Below are 19,595 nucleotides of genomic sequence, written 5' to 3'. Positions count from 1 at the left end.
TTTATAAGTAATTAAGTTAATAGTTTGCTATGTAATAATATACACCATCTACAAACACCTTCTTTGTCTCCAGAAAACATTTGTATGTAAGTTTTTGACTTTCACTACTCCTCTGATGCATTCAAAAACTGCAATCTCTCATGCAGCATGGCCACTGAGAAATCATGGTTGAAAAAGAAAACAACATGACACTGTATAAGCTGTCACTAAATGCTCACTTTTGTGATTGCTCCTAGACAGTAGGGGAACTAAATGGGTGTGTGTCCAGAGGTGCCAAGCTCCAATACTACAACTCTGATACTTGAAGTATTACTGCAGAGGAGCTTTACCCACCTGTACCCCCCTCAATGATAAGGGCTGCCCCTCACTTCTGCTATATATATATATATATAACACACACACACACACACACACACACACACAAACACACACGCAAGCATTTTTTAACTGTGTGTTCTCTGTACCTTAAAGTAAGGAGAATTCCCAGAGATGCCTCAGTCTCAGTCCTAGCACAAGAATGACAGTGACGGCACTTTTATCACCTCTGCATCATACGTCTGCCTGGCATCCAGGAAGTGGCCATAAATAACAATAGAACCAAGTATTGCAACCTGTGCTACATTATGACACTATCTAATTAAAGACGTGTGCAAGCTCTGATAAACCAGATAACATTCCAGGAGGATTCATAAACAAAGATAAAAGTACAATTATAATTATAACATGACAAGTTTATTTCCTAATGGAACACTATAAGATCAAGTGTCACAGCTTGTGACCACCTAAGTTATTAATCATAAATGAATAAAACAGTTTATATATGTTTCATTGCTATAATTCATCTGATGAAAAGGTATCACTGCAAAATTAATTTACCAATAAAAGTAATGTACAATCGTTCAAAAGTTGTTATTCAGATATAAATGAATGAATGAATAAATAAATAAATAAAAACAACACATAATTTCATGTCCATCCATCCATCCATCCATCCATCCTCAACCTCATTTCATGCCCATCCATTCACAATTGAAATGCTATCACCATAACATTAAGGGACCAATAAAAAGCATTATCCAAATGTATATGAATAAATGAATGAATAAATGAATGAATGAAGAAACAAATAGCAACAACAGATAATTTGATGTCCATCTATAACCCCTTTTTACACATGGGGGTCAGGGTGTCACTTCAACAGTGACAATTATCTAGGGCAAGGTTTACACTGCTGGGTGGCTAACCTTGCTGTGATAGTTTCACAACACACACTCTCGCTTACAGCCAATTTAGAATGTCTAATCAGCTTACTCATCTCATTGGAATGGGGAAAGAAACCCATGTGAAGACATGGTGGACATGCAGAATCCACACAGAAAGCACCCCAGCCAAGAATCAAACCGGAGAACCTCTTGCTATGAAGTGACATACTGCTGTACCTCCCTATACATTTAATATGCATAATTTCATGTATGAATTCATAATACTTCATAGAAAAACAGTTAAGTACTGAAAAAAAATGTGGCATAATATTCAATGTTTCAAAAAAGGAAATATTTTTTTTTCAAATGTAAATGCTGGAATTAATGTTTTCACTCAGCCTTGCACCTGAAATTATGTTAAAGCTATTATTTTGGCTGAGACCTCAAATTCATATGATTTCTCAGACTCTGAGAATAAAATAATGCTTTTCCACTGTGTGTAATTTTTTGCAGAAGTCTTTAAAGTATTATCTCATGGTTATTCTTACCTACAAAATCACTGTTTCAGAATTCTGTTGGATATGTAGTTTATTATTCATAACTTGCAACTAGCATACTTTTTTACCAACAGAATGCAATGTATAAACTCAGATTTTCTTCTTCTGGACATTTTTATTATCACATCAGGCGTGAAAGCAAATTTTATCTTCATTGTCCCTTTCTCATGCAAAGCTTATCAGTTCAGTGTTCAGGGCATATTTTTTTATTTAAAGAAATGTAATAAGTTAATGACTAACTATATTATGACATGCGGTGTGTAAGACCTAACCTAGATCACAGTGGATTATTAAAACTGCAAAGCGGGGGGTAACAGGATCATCATGATGACTGAAATATATTCATGTACGTATGTGTTATAATTTACTGAATAACAATTAAAAGTATCTGAAACTTGTTTATGATGCCATGTGACAAGTAAAACATACTTGCTTGTTTCAGAAGATGATACCTGTTGACATGGCTTTGATGTCTGACCAACTGTTTAATAAAAAAGTCACATGTTCCTTTATTCTACTGTCTCAAAGGTATGTAAAAATACACGTGCATCACCAGAGAGACTGCTTGTATCTTAACTGGAGGATTCCCTGGAAAGACAGGAATAATTTAGATCTATTTCTACAACAGAAAGTGGTCATGTTGTCTACTTATCGAAGAGAGAGAGCGTGGTCTCATTTTGAAGAAACCTAAAAGGGCAGCTTGGCAGGATGGGTTTTTTTCAATGCAATCAATGCTTCTAGTTCATACATTTTTATTTATTTATTTATTTTACATTTGTTAACCGGGAGAGTTCCACTTGGCGGGAGATCCCATCAGGGGGATAACAAACATATGAACATTGTTAACACAAAAATGAACATTGTGTGCAAAAAAAAAGAAGATATACAAGATATACAATATAATAAAAAAAAAAACAACAAAAAAAAAAAAAAAAAAAAAAAAAAAAAAAAAAAAAAAAAAACACAAAGGTTAGTTAAAAGTTAAAAAAAAAAAGTTAAAGAGAGTGAGGGTAAAGAAATGATAGTGGTTAATTAATCAGGTTTGGAACAGCCAGGGAGATTAGAGAGTAGGATTTTTTTTTTTTTTTTTTTTTTTAGGGGTGAGGGTGTGAGCATGGTTGGGTGGAGAGCTGGACATTTTATTTACAAACAAGTTTGAGAATAGAGAATCCCCAGACATTGGCTAAGCTGTCAAGTTAACCTGAAATTCTTTGAGGACTCCAGTAAAAATGTTTAATTACACTTTGAGTTTTAACATATAACAAATTTTAAATGTAGTTTATTTTTTTTAACTTTAAAAACAAAAGTTGTGGGAGATAAATGTAACCCCTACTTATGAAAACTTCTTCATTGGTTTCCTAGAAGGACAACTTATTTAAGCTGAATCACATTTAGCAACTGATATAATATTTTCTAAACACTATGCTGATGTTTCTTTATTTTGCTATAGTCAAAGGACCCAGAGTGGATTTTCTTAAAATGTTTAATATATTGAGGTGAAAGAGTTATGGAATTTCTTTTTTAACAACATTCAGTAATCTGTTCTCGAGTTTTTAGGTATCCTCATTTATCTTAAAAAATAAAATAAAACTAGGGACGACTGCCTTTGGAAAGCTAGAACAAATAGAATATGTACTGATGAGGTATTACTTCATCACATAGCATCTTGCATTTTGCATCTTGCATTTTGTTATTTGCTAGTAATTACAGGTGTGGGGGTAGCCATATTCTTTGATTTCCTGTCCTTGCCTATTTAAGTGGTGCATTGTGAAATATTTTCTGCTTAAAAACCTCAGCTTTGGCCGGCTAAGAACTTGGTTATATTCAACTGGATGTATAAGAGAATTTAAGTACCTTTATCTGCACTTTTTAAAAAAAAAATACAGTATTTAATTTGATTTAAACTGTGTTGAAGGAATATTTAACTGAAGTGGCAGTTATTCTGCTCTTCAGTAACTTGAACTGAAGCTAGTGTTTGCTGAATTTTGTTATTTGCTAGTAATTACAGGTGTGGGGTAGCCACATTCTTTGATTTCCTGTCCTTGCCTATTTAAGTGGTGCATTGTGAAATATTTTCTGCTTAAAAACCTCAGCTTTGGCCGGCTAAGAACTTGGTTATATTCAACTGGACGTATAAGAGAATTTAAGTACCTTTATCTGCACTTTTTTTTAAAAATACAGTATTTGATTTGATTTAAACTGTGTTGAAGGAATATTTAACTGAAGTGGCAGTTATTCTGCTCTTCAGTAACTTGAACTGAAGCTAGTGTTTGCTGAATTTTGTTATTTGCTAGTAATTACAGGTGTGGGGTAGCCACATTCTTTGATTTCCTGTCCTTAGCTTTTTAAGTGGTGCATTGTGAAATATTTTCTGCTTAAAAACCTCAGCTTTGGCTGGCTAAGAACTTGGTTATATTCAACTGGACGTATAAGAGAATTTAAGTACCTTTATCTGCAATTTTTTAAAAAAAAATACAGTATTTAATTTGATTTAAACTGTGTTGAAGGAATATTTAACTGAAGTGGCAGTTATTCTGCTCTTCAGTAACTTGAACTGAAGCTAGTGTTTGCTGAATTTTGTTATTTGCTAGTAATTACAGGTGTGGGGTAGCCACATTCTTTGATTTCCTGTCCTTGCCTATTTAAGTGGTGCATTGTGAAATATTTTCTGCTTAAAAACCTCAGCTTTGGCCGGCTAAGAACTTGGTTATATTCAACTGGACGTATAAGAGAATTTAAGTACCTTTATCTGCACTTTTTAAAAAAAATACAGTATTTAATTTGATTTAAACTGTGTTGAAGGAATATTTAACTGAAGTGGCAGTTATTCTGCTCTTCAGTAACTTGAACTGAAGCTAGTGTTTGCTGAATTTTGTTATTTGCTAGTAATTACAGGTGTGGGGTAGCCACATTCTTTGATTTCCTGTCCTTGCCTATATAAGTGGTGCATTGTGAAATATTTTCTGCTTAAAAACCTCAGCTTTGGCTGGCTAAGAACTTGGTTATATTCAACTGGACGTATAAGAGAATTTAAGTACCTTTATCTGCACTTTTAAAAAAAAAAAATACAGTATTTAATTTGATTTAAACTGTGTTGAAGGAATATTTAACTGAAGTGGCAGTTATTCTGCTCTTCAGTAACTTGAACTGAAGCTAGTGTTTGCTGAATTTTGTTATTTGCTAGTAATTACAGGTGTGGGGTAGCCACATTCTTTGATTTCCTGTCCTTGCCTATTTAAGTGGTGCATTGTGAAATATTTTCTGCTTAAAAACCTCAGCTTTGGCCGGCTAAGAACTTGGTTATATTCAACTGGACGTATAAGAGAATTTAAGTACCTTTATCTGCACTTTTTTTTAAAAATACAGTATTTGATTTGATTTAAACTGTGTTGAAGGAATATTTAACTGAAGTGGCAGTTATTCTGCTCTTCAGTAACTTGAACTGAAGCTAGTGTTTGCTGAATTTTGTTATTTGCTAGTAATTACAGGTGTGGGGGTAGCCACATTCTTTGATTTCCTGTCCTTGCCTATTTAAGTGGTGCATTGTGAAATATTTTCTGCTTAAAAACCTCAGCTTTGGCTGGCTAAGAACTTGGTTATATTCAACTGGACGTATAAGAGAATTTAAGTACCTTTATCTGCACTTTTTTTTTTAAAATACAGTATTTAATTTGATTTAAACTGTGTTGAAGGAATATTTAACTGAAGTGGCAGTTATTCTGCTCTTCAGTTATTCCCACCCACCCTCCCTGTTTTTGTTTTGGTGTTAATCTTAGTGGCCTTAAAACTGCCCGCCCCTCAGCCTGCCTCTGGGCCCATCACATTTGCTCACTCAACTGAGTGCAGTGAGATCATATTCTGATTTCAGGCACTCCTACTGTGTACAAAGAGAGCATCTGGGAAACAGACAAAAAAATTAAGCTTATTTCCTGCCTTTTCTGTTAAGTGGTATAGACTATTTGTAGGCTTCTGAGCCCCCAAGCCCTTCTGTGTTTGAGGGAAGCCTTCTAGTTTGTTTTTTTTTCTTATAACTAGCCAGTTTTCTAGTTTCAGCACTCAAATCTGTTTCTTTGATCTCAGCACTTGTTCAGATTAAAAAAAAAAAAAAAAAATTCATCTGCTTTTACTGTACTTGTGTTTCTACCTACTTCATTTTACTTTTGCATCATCTTAAAAATACTCAGTTGTATTTATTACTGCTTGGTGTAACTCATTCTAAGCCTTTTGGTATAAACACTTGGGCTTCGGACCAGTTGTTTTGCACTGAGAGGGTTTGTGGTCTGCACTGTTGTGGCAGAACAGGTAGCTTACATCCTTCTAGGTTGGGACTGCTGATTGAGGGCTCAGTGTCTGTTATTCTAAAAGTGTATTAATTCTGGTTTAAGCACTTGGGCTTTCAGGCCAGTTATTTTACATTAAGAGGGTTCGTGGTCTGCACTCTTGTGGGAGGAGAGGCTGGACTCTGCCCTTCTGAGCTGGGAATTTCTGGTTAAAGGCTTATAGTGCATGCATATCTGAACTGCTTCTTACTGAAGTTGGTGTGCCTTGTTTGCTGTGGCATAGACAGGATTCGGGCCTGCTGGATCTAGCTTTGTTTGTGTAATTTGAGCACTAATCCAGACATTCTCTAAAGTATTCAATTGTATTTATTACTGCTTGGTTGTAACTTGATTAAAGTGCAGTTATCATTCTAAGTCTTTTGGATTAAGCACTTGGGCTTCAGACCAGTTGTTTTACATTAGGAAGGTTTGTGGCAAGCACTGTGGTGGCAGGACAGGTAGCTTTCATCCTTCTAAGTTGGGAACTGCTGATTGAGAGCCCAGTGTCCAAGTGTATTAGTTCTGGTTTAGGCACTTGGGCTTCAGGCCAGTTATTTTACATTAAGAAGGTTTGTGGTCTGCACTCTTGTGGGAGAAAAGGCTGGACTCTGCCCTTCTGAGCTGGGAATTTCTGGTTAAAGGTTTATAGTGCCTGAATATTTGAACTGTATCTTACTGAAATTGGTACACCTTAGTTTGCTCTAGCATAGACTAGATCCAGGCCTGCTGAATCTAGCTTTGTTTATATGCTTGTTGTTTGTTTGCTTGTTATTTCCCTGGAAGCTAATTCCACCTAATACGTGGCTTCTCAGCTTCTGTGGATCACTAGTGATATCTGCATTGCTTACTGTACTTATTTCCTTGTTTCACTTGAAAGAAAGTTACTGTTTGTCGTTTTTGCATTTAGTTACTTGTAACACATTGCACTCAAGTTACCTGGCACTTGCTCACTAAAGCAATTATATAAGTCAGCACTAAAAATTAAAAGCACTACACCCTCACTCCCCACTGGCCCTTGTTTTCAATTATTAAGGAATTCCCAATATTATTCTAGCATGTCCAAAGGTCAGTTGTCAATCTCCTCTCCGGTCCAGCTGGTGAATCTGGGAATCTTGAGGCAATTTTATAACTGCCTCATGTACACAGACAACCCTCTCCTCCTCCCACATAACACAAATACTTGCGAGAGATGCAGCTATTTAGCCAAACTGGAGGCTGAGCTCTCTCAACTCAGGACTGGCAAGACCAGACAGGAGGAGAAGGAAACTACACACACCACAAAACCAGCCTCACATAATGCTACCACACCACTGAATCAAACACATAAACACACAAAGACATACTCGGAGGCTCTGAGTAAAAATTTACCTAAACAGCAGAGGCCTCCAAAGCAGACACTCAAACAACTGCTACCTCAAGACACCCCACAAGCAACACATAAACCACAAAAGCAGTGTGCAAAGCAGTCACAGCCCTTAAGGCCAAATACAACACCAAACATACTTGTCATAGGTGACTCCATAGTCAGACACACTGATGTCCCACTCACCAGGCTGAACAAGGAGAGGATCACAGTAAGCTGCCTATCGGGTGCTAGAATCCGCCACATAACACAAGCACTTGGGTCACTCCACGGCAAGTACAAATATGACACAGTCATTGTCCATGCTGGTGTGAATGACCTGAGATGTACCTCCCTGGACTACATGAAAAGAGACATAGAGGAGCTCTCTGATTATGTAGCCCAGGCAGGTATGACCCTGACCCTGAGCAGTATCCTTCCTTCACCAAGAATGATGCCACAATATAGAGACAAGATGATCAGCTTTAACAATTGGCTTAATGTCTGGTGTCATTCAAAGGGGATCCAGTGTCTGTCTGCCTGGGATGACATGCTTGACAAGCCACGCTGCTCGCAAGGGACGGCTTGCACCTGTCACCCTGGGATTCCGGATATTGGCTAAGGCTCTTGCCACCCCATAGTGCCTTTTTAGGCAAGGCTCAAATTCTAAACCTACCACCCTAGAAAACAAAAATGGGAAGAAACTGAGGGTAATGCTGCTCAATGCCAGAAGTCTAAATCTCAAAATGCATGCACTCGAGGCCCTTCTCAGTCTGGAGAACATCGATGTCTGTGCTGTAACTGAAACCTGGTTCAAGGCTCCTGAGAGCACCCCGGCACTATTAGGTTTTACCTCATGTCATGCGTTCCGGCTCCAAAACCCGGACCACACCACAAAAGGAGGGGGTGTATCCATATTCATAAAGGATACCCACACCTCCAGGTTGGTGGCAATGCACGAAGCTTCAGAAACCATCCAGGTGCAACTAACCATAGGCAAAACTGCTCTACAAATTATAGCATGCTACAGGCAACCCTCTGAAACTCAGGAACCCCACACAGCCTTCCTGAAGACACTGGAGGGTATAAATGTATCTCCAAACACCATCATATTGGGTGACTTCAACTACCCGAATATAGACTGGGAACATTACTCAAGCACTAACTTTCTAGCCCAACGGTTCCTGGAGTTCATAAATTCAAATGCCATGGAACAGCTAGTCACTGTTCCCACGAGAGGAGAAAATATACTAGATCTCATTATCACAAACACGGGGACAAAATGCTCCACACCGGAAGTATATCCCTCATTGGTGAGATCTGATCGTAAACTAATCTCACTGGAAATCCACATCCCGCCCCCACCCCAAACAAAATAGACCACAGTGAAGAACTTCTCTAAAGCAAACTTCACACTGCTCAAGACTGGTGTGGTATCCTTCAAGGCCCCTCAGCCAGTGGAAACCACAACCCAAGCTGCGGAAGCCCTTACAAATGCCTTCTATGAACACCTCCAGGACTGTATGGATCAGGCAATCCCAAATAAAACCAAGACTCTTTCCACAAAGGGCAAACGTCCAGTCTGGTGGACCCCAGCCATTAACAAACTTTACAATAAGAGGAGAAAGCTATTACATGATAGAACAAAATCCATAAAAGGGAAGTCACCCCTGATCATTATAAGTAAAAAAATACGAGCACTCATAAAATCAACTAAGGCCAATTTTGAGAGAAAAATTGCCATGGATTCAAAGGACAATCATAAGGCCTTTTCAGCTATGTTAGGAACCTGGGTGGAAACTCCCAGATATGCTCAGAATTAGTCCAAAATGATACAAAAATCACTGAACCCACAGACATTGCCAACATACTGGCAGACAGGTTCACTGCAAACTTCACCCCCCTCCCCTAAAGGAGAGATAACTATCCCAGCAGAGTGTAGCCTCCCAGACATCTCAAATGTGCAGGTGAAAGCTGCTCTCTCTAAAGCTAAAAACACAGCATCAATGGGACCGGATGGTGTCCCTAGCTGTGTGCTACATGAGCTAAATGAGGAATTAAACCCGCACATAAGGCAGCTGTTTAATCTCAGCCTTACCACAGGATACATGCCCAAGGAGTGGTGTACGGCAACTGTGGTCCCACTCCACAAAGGCGGTGCCTCTACGGACCCTGGTAATTACCGCCCCATAAGCTTAACAAGTCTAGTCTGCAAAGCTATGGAGAGGATCATAATGGAGCTCATAAACAAAGATATAGGGGACTTGCAGACATTGGACCTGACCCAGTTTGGCTTCGTCAAGGGAAGATCATGCCTTTTGAACTTGGTCGACTTCTTCGAAACAGTCACCAAGGCCATTGATGAGGGAAAGGCAGTCCATACAGCCTACCTTGACCTTGCAAGGCTTCGACACAATACCCCACTCGGGTATTGTAGAAAATCTTACCAGCTTAAATGTAAACCCATATGTCACAAGATGGGTTGCAAACTGGTTAAGGACAGAACCCACAGGGTTAGAGTTGCTGGCGCTATGTCAGACTCCAAGCCGGTCACAAGTGGTGTCCCACAGGGCTCGGTCCTTGGCCCCCTATTGTTCGGCATCTACTTCTCAGAAGTACAGGCCAACATGGGAGGACTTTGGCTGACAAAGTTTGCAGACGACTGCAAACTGGGTGCCATAGTGGAAAGTGCATTGGACACGGATATCCTTCAGAAGGGACTCATGGAAACAGATAGCTGGTGCCAGAGCCATGGCCTGAAGTTAAACGCCAAAAAATGTATAGTCATACCCTTCAGGAAAAACAAGGTAACCCCAAGCTACCATATAGGTGGCAATCCACAAAGCACAGAAGAGGTAATCAGGGACCTGGGGACCCAGGTTGACAGTGGCCTTTCTTTTGACACTCACATTGCTAAAGTGGTTAGAAAGACCTTCTACATTGCCCACCTGATCATGAAGGGATTCACATCCAGATCTAGTGAGGTCATTGTTCCCCTGTACTCTTCACTTATCAGACCAATGATCGAGTACAATGCCCCATTCGGGATGTATCTCACCCGACATCTGCAGCAATTGGAGAGACCCCAAAAGTTCCTCACCAAAAGGATAAAGGGACTCCAAAATCTGTCATATGCTGCCAGATTGAAGAAACTCCAGCTCTATTCAGTCGCATACCATCTGCTCAGAGGTGACATGTGCCTGACATACAAGGCCATGTCCAACTCGGAATTAATGGACATGCTCCACCTCAAAAAATCCAAATCCACCAAAACCACTAGAGCAAGCGACTTAAACCTTAGCACGGATATAAATAGGATGTGCTGGAGGGATAGATTTATCACTCAGAGACTCCCTATGCTGTGGAATAAAATCCCGGTCCATGTGAGGCAGAGCACCTCGCTGGCTCTGTTCAAGAGAAATCTTGACCTGTGGATGAGAGATCGTAGGTTTACCCCGGGAATCATCTCTGTGTCACTGCTGGACACAGGCACAACAAACTAATGGGCACAGTATTTTTTCATATAAGGGGTGGCGTAAGCCACAAAAATTTGGGCTAGGCTTATAAATGCCTTAGGGCAGATAGCCTAGTATAAACCTATGAACTTATGAACCTATCTGACATTATGAAGAAATCGAGAAGCAGGGGTTACTAAGAACTCAATCTACATTTATGCAAGCTGTAATACATATAAACATAATAATTTAAAAACTGTTGACACCTGCAGCAAAAACTAAACTAAGAAATGGTTATGTAACACATAAAGTGTGTACATTTATGGAATAACATTCCTGATTCAATTAAATCAGCAAGCAGTGTTGACACTTTCAAAATCATCTTGCATGCGTGTTGAGGACTGAGATTATGATCCTGTTATTTAGCAGATAGTATTCCTTGACAGCCTTATGGCCAGAACACTATTACTTAACTAACAAACTTGTGGATCTTCTGGCATTTTCCAACATTTAAAGTTTACTTCTACACCATGGCATATGTTGAAACTGCCGAACAGCATCTCTGACCATTAGGGAGCTTTATTTCACTTCAGAGGAGGAAAAACATTCTTAAAAAAGTCTATTTTTCATACACTGGCATCATTCAGGAAAACAGTAAACTTTAACTTTAGAGGCTTTAGTGTAGTAAAATCATACATTGCATCCATAGACTTTAATGGGTGCAGCACCACACGTGTGAATGTGCCTCATTAAATTTCATAGGTTCATAGATTAGTAGAATGCTAACTGCCTTTGTGAAACATTTTAAGCTTAGCCAATTAACCTATGTGAGAATCAAACCCTGCACCTTGTGTCTGTAAGTCAACTATCTTGCAAATTGCTTATACGATCTCTCTTTTCAATCTTTTCTAACCTCCCTTTATTGTGTCCTATAGATACCATGCAGTGTTTTTTATGCCCTACTAATTATCCCTTTTAATAGCAGCTATATATTCAACTAAAACCTCTATCACAGCAGATCTTTTGCTTAGGACACGCCTCAGTTGTAGTAAGTAAAATTCTTACACCCAGGCTGAACCTTTAATTGAACCATTACAATTAGTGTTCTATCCTGAGTAACACATTTATAAATAAATAAATAAAAATACTTGATGTAGAGCTAATGTATTCCTCTAAAAGGCCATTCTGTGGTACATTCTAATGTTTGCATTGGGTTACCTGCTACCTCACTGGCTTGACTAATGCTATGTAAAGCCCTTATAAAAGCATTCTCCTCACCAGGCTTTTCATTTGGGATCACATGGTACCACTGGATTTCTGACTTATCCCATTGGGGTTGACCTGCCCTCAGAAGCTTGGTACAGGACAGTAGAGTGCCTAATACTCATATCCTTCCTCTAATGTCCATGCTGGTTTACATATGTAGGTGCATCATTTGTGGCAGGGTTTTGGATCACAACATGCATAGCATGTGTAGTATCTCATGTACTACCGAAGTGTAATTGGCAGGTGTGACACAGTGTGGAATCCACACATCAGTGGTATCTGCTCAGTCTGCATCTATGGCATATGAATATATGCCTTCTGCATGCAGTTACTGATTAGAAAATACTGTAGGAGCTAGACTGAAGATGCCAGTGAGACCGCGGTGTACCAAGTCAGCTGCTGAAAGGTTCTGTTGGCAGTGTTGTACTATTGTCATTACTTTTGTTTGCAATCACTCCTCAATGCTGAGTACAGACTAAATTAATTTGCTTATATTGAATAGTGTTCATTTGGTTGTGGGGTTTATCTTTTAGTTACAGTTACTGGTATATGTCCATGAATTGCATAAAGCTTTTATACTCACTGTTGGCTGTGCATTGCTGGTATACATTGAATATTAAGCTTATAAATATGACCCTTCCTCTAGAAAATAAGAAATGTATCCTTTCATAGATTTATCTTTCAATAAGGAATTCAAATTACACTACAAGTATGTATAATATGCCTCAAGCATCTTAGCTATTTATTTTAATAAATTAGAGAATTGTGTTAAATACAGCTTATTAGGTCATCTTTTTATTTCACATTCATGTTTCTCTCAGAAAATGTATACACCTTTTAGAAAAAGAGCATTTACTGCCTGTGTTACTGATGCATACAGTATAGAGAAAAGGTTGTATCAATTTTAGCTAAAGCAAAAAAAAAAATCTAGATGCTATCAGATACCCCCATATACAGCTACAAGTTTTCTTCTCTTACTTTTTTCTACTCCATCTTCAACAGAGTAACACTACCTTTTATATACCAATACATAATTACATATGAATGGGCAAGCTGACATTTGTCTGAAGTCCTTTCTGAAGCCACCTTTCAATTAGTGCATTGGGTATCTGTCAGCAAGGCAAGTAACTGTCTAGCCTCAGAAACAAGGAGGTCATAGCTTATGCTCCAGACTATTCCTGCTTCTTTTTAAGTACAACACCTCAAAACTTGTTCTAGATATATAACACCTGAACATCCATATAAACTCAAAGTCATTCAGGACTGTGACCCTGAAATTCTGTCTAGTATTTATAGAAGGGATTTCTTACTTTACCTGGTAGACTCCTGTTTATGTATCCCAGTGAAACCAAACCATCTGGCAAAAAGTACTTCATATTCCACTCTACAACTAGGGTTATGCACAACCTCATACTATTTACTAGAATGCATCTCAAATATATGAAACATAACCATCTTTTATTTGCACAACAGCCTGTTCTGAGCAAAGTTAACAAACCTGTTCCTGCACTACTTTAGTCTAATTGACAGATACAGTCTTTTAGCACAACAATAAAATACAAGAAATCATCTCTGTTGCTTTCATTTTCAGAAACCTGTCAGTGGAGTGTCATTTGTCCTGGTTCATTTAATAAACACACCACACCAAATGATATTTAATGACTTTAATTAAACTTCCATAAACATAACTTTATTGATCATATTTTAATTTATTGGTCACAGCATGAACATCCATATAGCCATTTACTAGGGCAGAATAACCTTACTCACCCTAACCAAATAAGCAGTGGCCTCACCTCCCCTCGCTTACTTGTACTTATCACCTGCAGTGTCCTCACCTCTGCTTGTTACTTTTAATTATCAAGCAGCATCCCACCACTTACTTTCATTCCCCAGCTCATTGAATTAAACATCCAACACAAGAAGGAGAAAGAAGACAGACATGCCAAAATCTGATCCCTTACCCAGTTACACTCACACAAAACCAGTTAAGCCCCTCCTTACACTTATCTCATTACCTCCCAACCCTCCCCTCCTTACACTTATCTCATTACCTCCCAACCCTCCCCTCCTTACACTTATCTCATTACCTCCCAACCCTTCTACTTTCCCAATTTAACCCTTCATCCCCCATCAAATTAAATCTGTTCCACTACCATCTTAACCCTCATTATTATTCTTACCTGACCCTCATCCAAAGATGTCCCTGAACAAACTGGTTTGTTCCAAAACCTCATTAGTTTGAACAAAGCACACTTTTTCATACCAGCCTGAAACAAATAGCATTTACAAGGGCTTTACAGACAGCTTTTATCTATGGCACTTATAATTTAGCACACAAAAAGCACCTATAATATAATATATCAATAAAACAGAAGGAACCAATTTTCTTCATTTATGTGAAAAAAACTACAGAATAAAAATTGAATAGTTTATCACAGAATAAAAATTGAGTTGTATATTATCACCTGCAGTGGTCATTGATTTTCCAGATTTCTAGAACTAACTAGCAGTGTCCTTCTACAGGGAATTAACTCCAGCTGTAAGATATAAAGTGCATGCACTGACTTTTCAGGGCATTATGCATATGTGAGACATTACAGAAATGTCTAAATGATACATACCTGAATAATCAGCTTGGCATTTACAAAGTAACATAAATCATTTCACCAGTCAATTTCACTCAGAAGGGATTAATGAAAGTAAAACAATGCAATTCCAGTGTAATTCCTATATTTTTATCTTGATAAAACAATCATGACTCTTTATAAACATGACTGATCTTTGTCCTTGGCTCTTATTTCTTTACAAGTTATTTCCTTATGCAGAAAAAAGACAAGGATTTTATGTTTGTTTGTAAAAATGGAATATATCAACTTGAAATACAGAATACTGGTACTTAAAAGTCACTTGCTGTGTACTATACCTCCCACCAACTACTGATTTTACAGAACATCCCTGATTTTGCCTCATATTTTTGCCCTCTCCCTCTTAAAATGTTTGAATTTCTGGTAAATCACCTGGGGTTGTAGTCAATCAAGAATGACAGACATCAGAGGTTTATACTTGCAATTGTTCTGAAAATGCATGTTGATTCAAAACCTTATGTTCTGTTAACTTTTTAAACTGAATTAGAGTTAACATTTTAAAAATGTACCTTATTTTAGGAACCCCCCCCCCCATTATTTTTAGCTTTGTCCAGAATTCTTGAGCAAAGAGGCCAGAGGATAAAATATAAGGGAATCTTAGTTACCTGTGGAAGAGATTCATTTGCTTGATTGAATTGCAAGCCCTATTCCCAATAATCATATTATTGAAAGAATCATGGAGGACTTTAACCACCTGTTCCAGTCACTTTTGTATATGCAACCATCAAAGTATTTGTTTTTACAATGTTTACTAGAGTTCTATTCTAGTCTTATATATTAGAACAGTAGAAAATGTATTTTGCACCCCTACTGAAATATTTCCTACATTTAAAACCATGATATTACTTGTTACTTTTCCAGAGACTTGAACTGCACGCTATGAAGGTTAACTTTACCACCATTTTAACCAATGGATACAACAGACAAACTTTCATGTAAACACATCTTTTACAGTTTTTTAAATAAAAGATTATCATTGAAAACTAATCCTTCATGTGCATCCAGGACTGTGTTACCAGATTATTTTGTTTATTCCATTCAATTAACAGTTTTATCCAAATTACCAAAATGAAGACATTCAATGTACATTAAAAGAGTACATACATTCAAAAAATAGATGGACTCTGTCTCTTACAATAAATGGAAAAAATGTTTCTGACTAAGAAAAGTCAATCAAACTGTCTCGTATACTACACTTGACTTTCTTATGATAAGTACAGCAATTGGTTGCAAAGCACTGTTGGAGAATATTCCACTAAATCACCAGCAACTTCAGCAGCTTACCTTAGAAAAGTTCCTGAAGAAGATTCAGTTTTTAACTTACCTGTATTACACAGGATTCCATACCTGCCCAGCTCCCAGGAATAACTTTACACTGCTTGGGAATCTATTTGAATGTTATGATTTACTATTACAGTGTCCTTTTCCATCCCCAAAGAATATAGTAGAGTTGTGTAAGATAGCTCACATAATGGTATTTCTTTGAGTAGAGGGGGTTGTAGCAGTAATATTACCCTCTATCACATTAACCAAGTTGTATATCCTAACTTTGTAATTGTTTTATAGTGAAAATGTTACCAGTGTATTGCTTAGATTGTTATGGTGACTGGTTGCACTACAGATTAGGAAATTGTGTCCAATGATCACAGCTCCTGTGAGGGTCCTATATAGATTTGAAAAACAAATGAAAGCATCTACAAATGCTTTGTGTGTCTTGTGCATGTATGCTAGAACTTTCACAGGTATGAGGCTAACAGTCATCTTCTTAAGGAAGAATGTGATTGCTGATGAATCATATTGACAGACAAAAGGGAACAGTAAATGGGTAAACCCAAATGTTATGCTTTACTGTTATAGTGACCCCTTTTTGAAGCTGTGTTATTATGGTAATTAACTTGCACAATTTTACTTTATTGTAGTCAGTACATGTACACTAGCCAACCCTAGAACATGCTAAGAGCTTAGAAATGGCATCTGATAGGATCTAGCAGCAACATCTGCAAATGGTTCATTATATGGACTTTGAAACTTTGCAACCAGCACTAGATTGAATACCCTTTTATTTTTATGCTTTCAGACTGCACAGTTAACTATTTTTTTTGTGAATTACAGATATTATTAGTGACTTGGTGAGAATTAACAATGTATCAAATGTCTAAAAGAAGTCAATTAAGTATTGCTATTAAAACTGATTGTGAATCCTGCAAACCAATAGCTACCTTCCTGATTTGGAGAATGAGGGGTATTGCAAAGCATGAAGACAAAGAAAACCTTTGTAGGCAGACTGCATTTAAATAATAATAACAAAAATAAAATGCAGACACACGCAATATAAAGTCCTGATTAATCAAAGATGACCTCAGCAGTAGGACATTATTTATTGGTTGACTGAGCTAGAGTCCATTGGACAACCACTTCCACAAAACTTGCTAACATATCCTGAGGCTGTGTAACCTCAGCATTGATTATATTAAATGAAATAGTCCATGGGGACAGGAATTCAACTTTTACATAACTCAGAAATTTAGATTTTTGAATTATTATTTCACTGGTCCACCATAACAGTCCTCCACAAAGCTGTGACTCTTTAAACTGTACCATAAACATTTCAGACTTACTGATAGGTATGCCAAGAGCGCAGGTGTTAGCAGCTAGTATATGTTATAAAATGTAGCTTGGCAGTGCAATCTACTGACTTCAAGAAAATAAACAAATGAGGGGTGTGGCCAAGATGAGCACTGAGTAACAGCGCTTTCTCTCAGCTCTATCTTTACAGAACATTTATGACAGGATTTTTTGAATTTATCTATCCTAATTCTGTTTTTTTTTTACATATTTGGATTCTACTAATCATCCTTTAGGATAGTATATACAAATTTTGGCAACTTTTTTATTTTTTTCCTGTCAAAAAGTACTAGAGAAAATATTTGGACTTCACACTACAGAATGAGCTACTCTAAATATACACTTCAAGAAACAACTATTAATAAGGAACTTCAGTCACTATTTTCTAATATACAAGAACTGACAGCAAAAATTGATAGAATGGATGTAAAACTGGATAACTTCAAAGAAAAATGTTCCCAACAAATGGAAATGTTACATGAAGACCTTCAGCAACAAAAGAGACAGATTACTGGTATAGAGACTTCACTAAATGATATAGACACTAGAATTCAAGAAGATGAACATAATATAGACTTTCTATTAAAACAAAATACCCTTTTACAAACACAAATGGCCTGACGCTCAATGCCAAAAAGTGTATTGTCATCCACTTTGGTAAAAACTCTGTACCCATGAACTACCACATAGCTGGTAGTCTACTTAATGCCAAAAATGTGATGAGACCTTGGGACACAGGTGGACAGTAGTCTCTCCTTTGATAATCACATCGCCACAGTGGTCAGGAAATCCTTCTACGTGGCTCATTTCATCACAAAAGGATTCTCATCCAGAAAAAAAGAGGTCATTGTTCCCCTCTACACATTACTCATTAGACCCATTATAGAGTACAATGCCCCTTTTGGTATGTACCTCACAAGACATCTACAACTGGAAAGACCACAGAAATACCTCACAAAGAGGATTACTGACCTCAAACAGATGCCCTACGCAGACCGTCTAAAAAAACTACTACTTTACTCCATTGCATATCGCCTACTCAGGGGCGATCTCTGCCTAACATACAAAGCTATGTCAAACCCAGAGCTGTTGGACATGCTCCACTTAAAGAAATCCCAATCCCTCTGAGCTACACGCTCTAGGGACCTAAACCTTGTCACCACAATAAACAGAACATGCTGGAGGGATAGATTCCTGTCCCAGAGACTTCTGATACTCTGGAACAGACTACCTATATATGTCAAACAGAGCTCCTCATTAGCACTCTTCAAGAAAAATCTTGATGATTGGATGGGAAATAGGAAATTCATCCCAGGGATCACTTCTGTGGCTCTGCTCGACAGGGGCACAGGAAATTAATTTTCTTGGGTGGCGAAAGCCAGGGTACATTTTTTGGCTAGGCTTATATAGGCCCTAGGGCCAATAGCCTAGTACCTACCTATGAACCTAGAAATTGATGATCTAGAGAATAGATCAAGAAGAAATAATATTAGGCTTTGTGGTTTTCCTGATAATGTTGAAGAAGGTAACATGGAAACATTCTTAACATCTTGGCTCCCTGATATATTACAGCTTCCCGAAGCTCTCTCATATGGGATAGAAAGAGCACACAGGTCCTTGGCTACTGCAAAAAAGGTATATCTAATTCTACTAAATCTATTATAGTGAAGTTTTTATCATCTCATGACAAAGAGATACGTGTTAAAGACTGCATGGGCAAAATCTCCTATTAAATATAAAGAAAATGGCATACACTTTGATAATGATTACTCACCTTCTGTAATTGCCAAAAGAAAGCTTTTTTGCCAATGCTAAAAGAGCTAAAGAAAGCCCAAATAAAGACAACCATTGTTTCCTGCCAGATTAAAAATATTTCTTCAAGATGGTCCAAAATATTTGATGACATAGACTTCCATTACCTTTGTCAAAACAAGAAAACTGCTTGATAAAATAGAGGATATGGAGTGGGCAAATGCCAGCCTCAAAAGAAATGCTGACATCAGTTCCTAAAAGATTTCTGAACATAAAAAGAAGCTTAAGAATAAATAATTTGTTAAGCTATTTTGCAATGGCTTTCATTTACCCAAGTCCTAACAACTAACCCAGAAGTTGGGGAAGTGGAAATGGTTCAACAGGTGAGTCTTTGTTATTTAAATTTCTTTTTATGGTACATAGATGTTT

The sequence above is a fragment of the Protopterus annectens genome, chromosome 17.part0, assembly GCF_019279795.1.
Source record: "Protopterus annectens isolate FY-2018-M chromosome 17.part0, PAN1.0, whole genome shotgun sequence".
NCBI classification, from domain to species: domain Eukaryota; kingdom Metazoa; phylum Chordata; order Ceratodontiformes; family Protopteridae; genus Protopterus; species Protopterus annectens.
The sequence above is the reverse complement of the archived record's forward strand: the minus strand, read 5'-3'. Positions refer to the sequence as shown.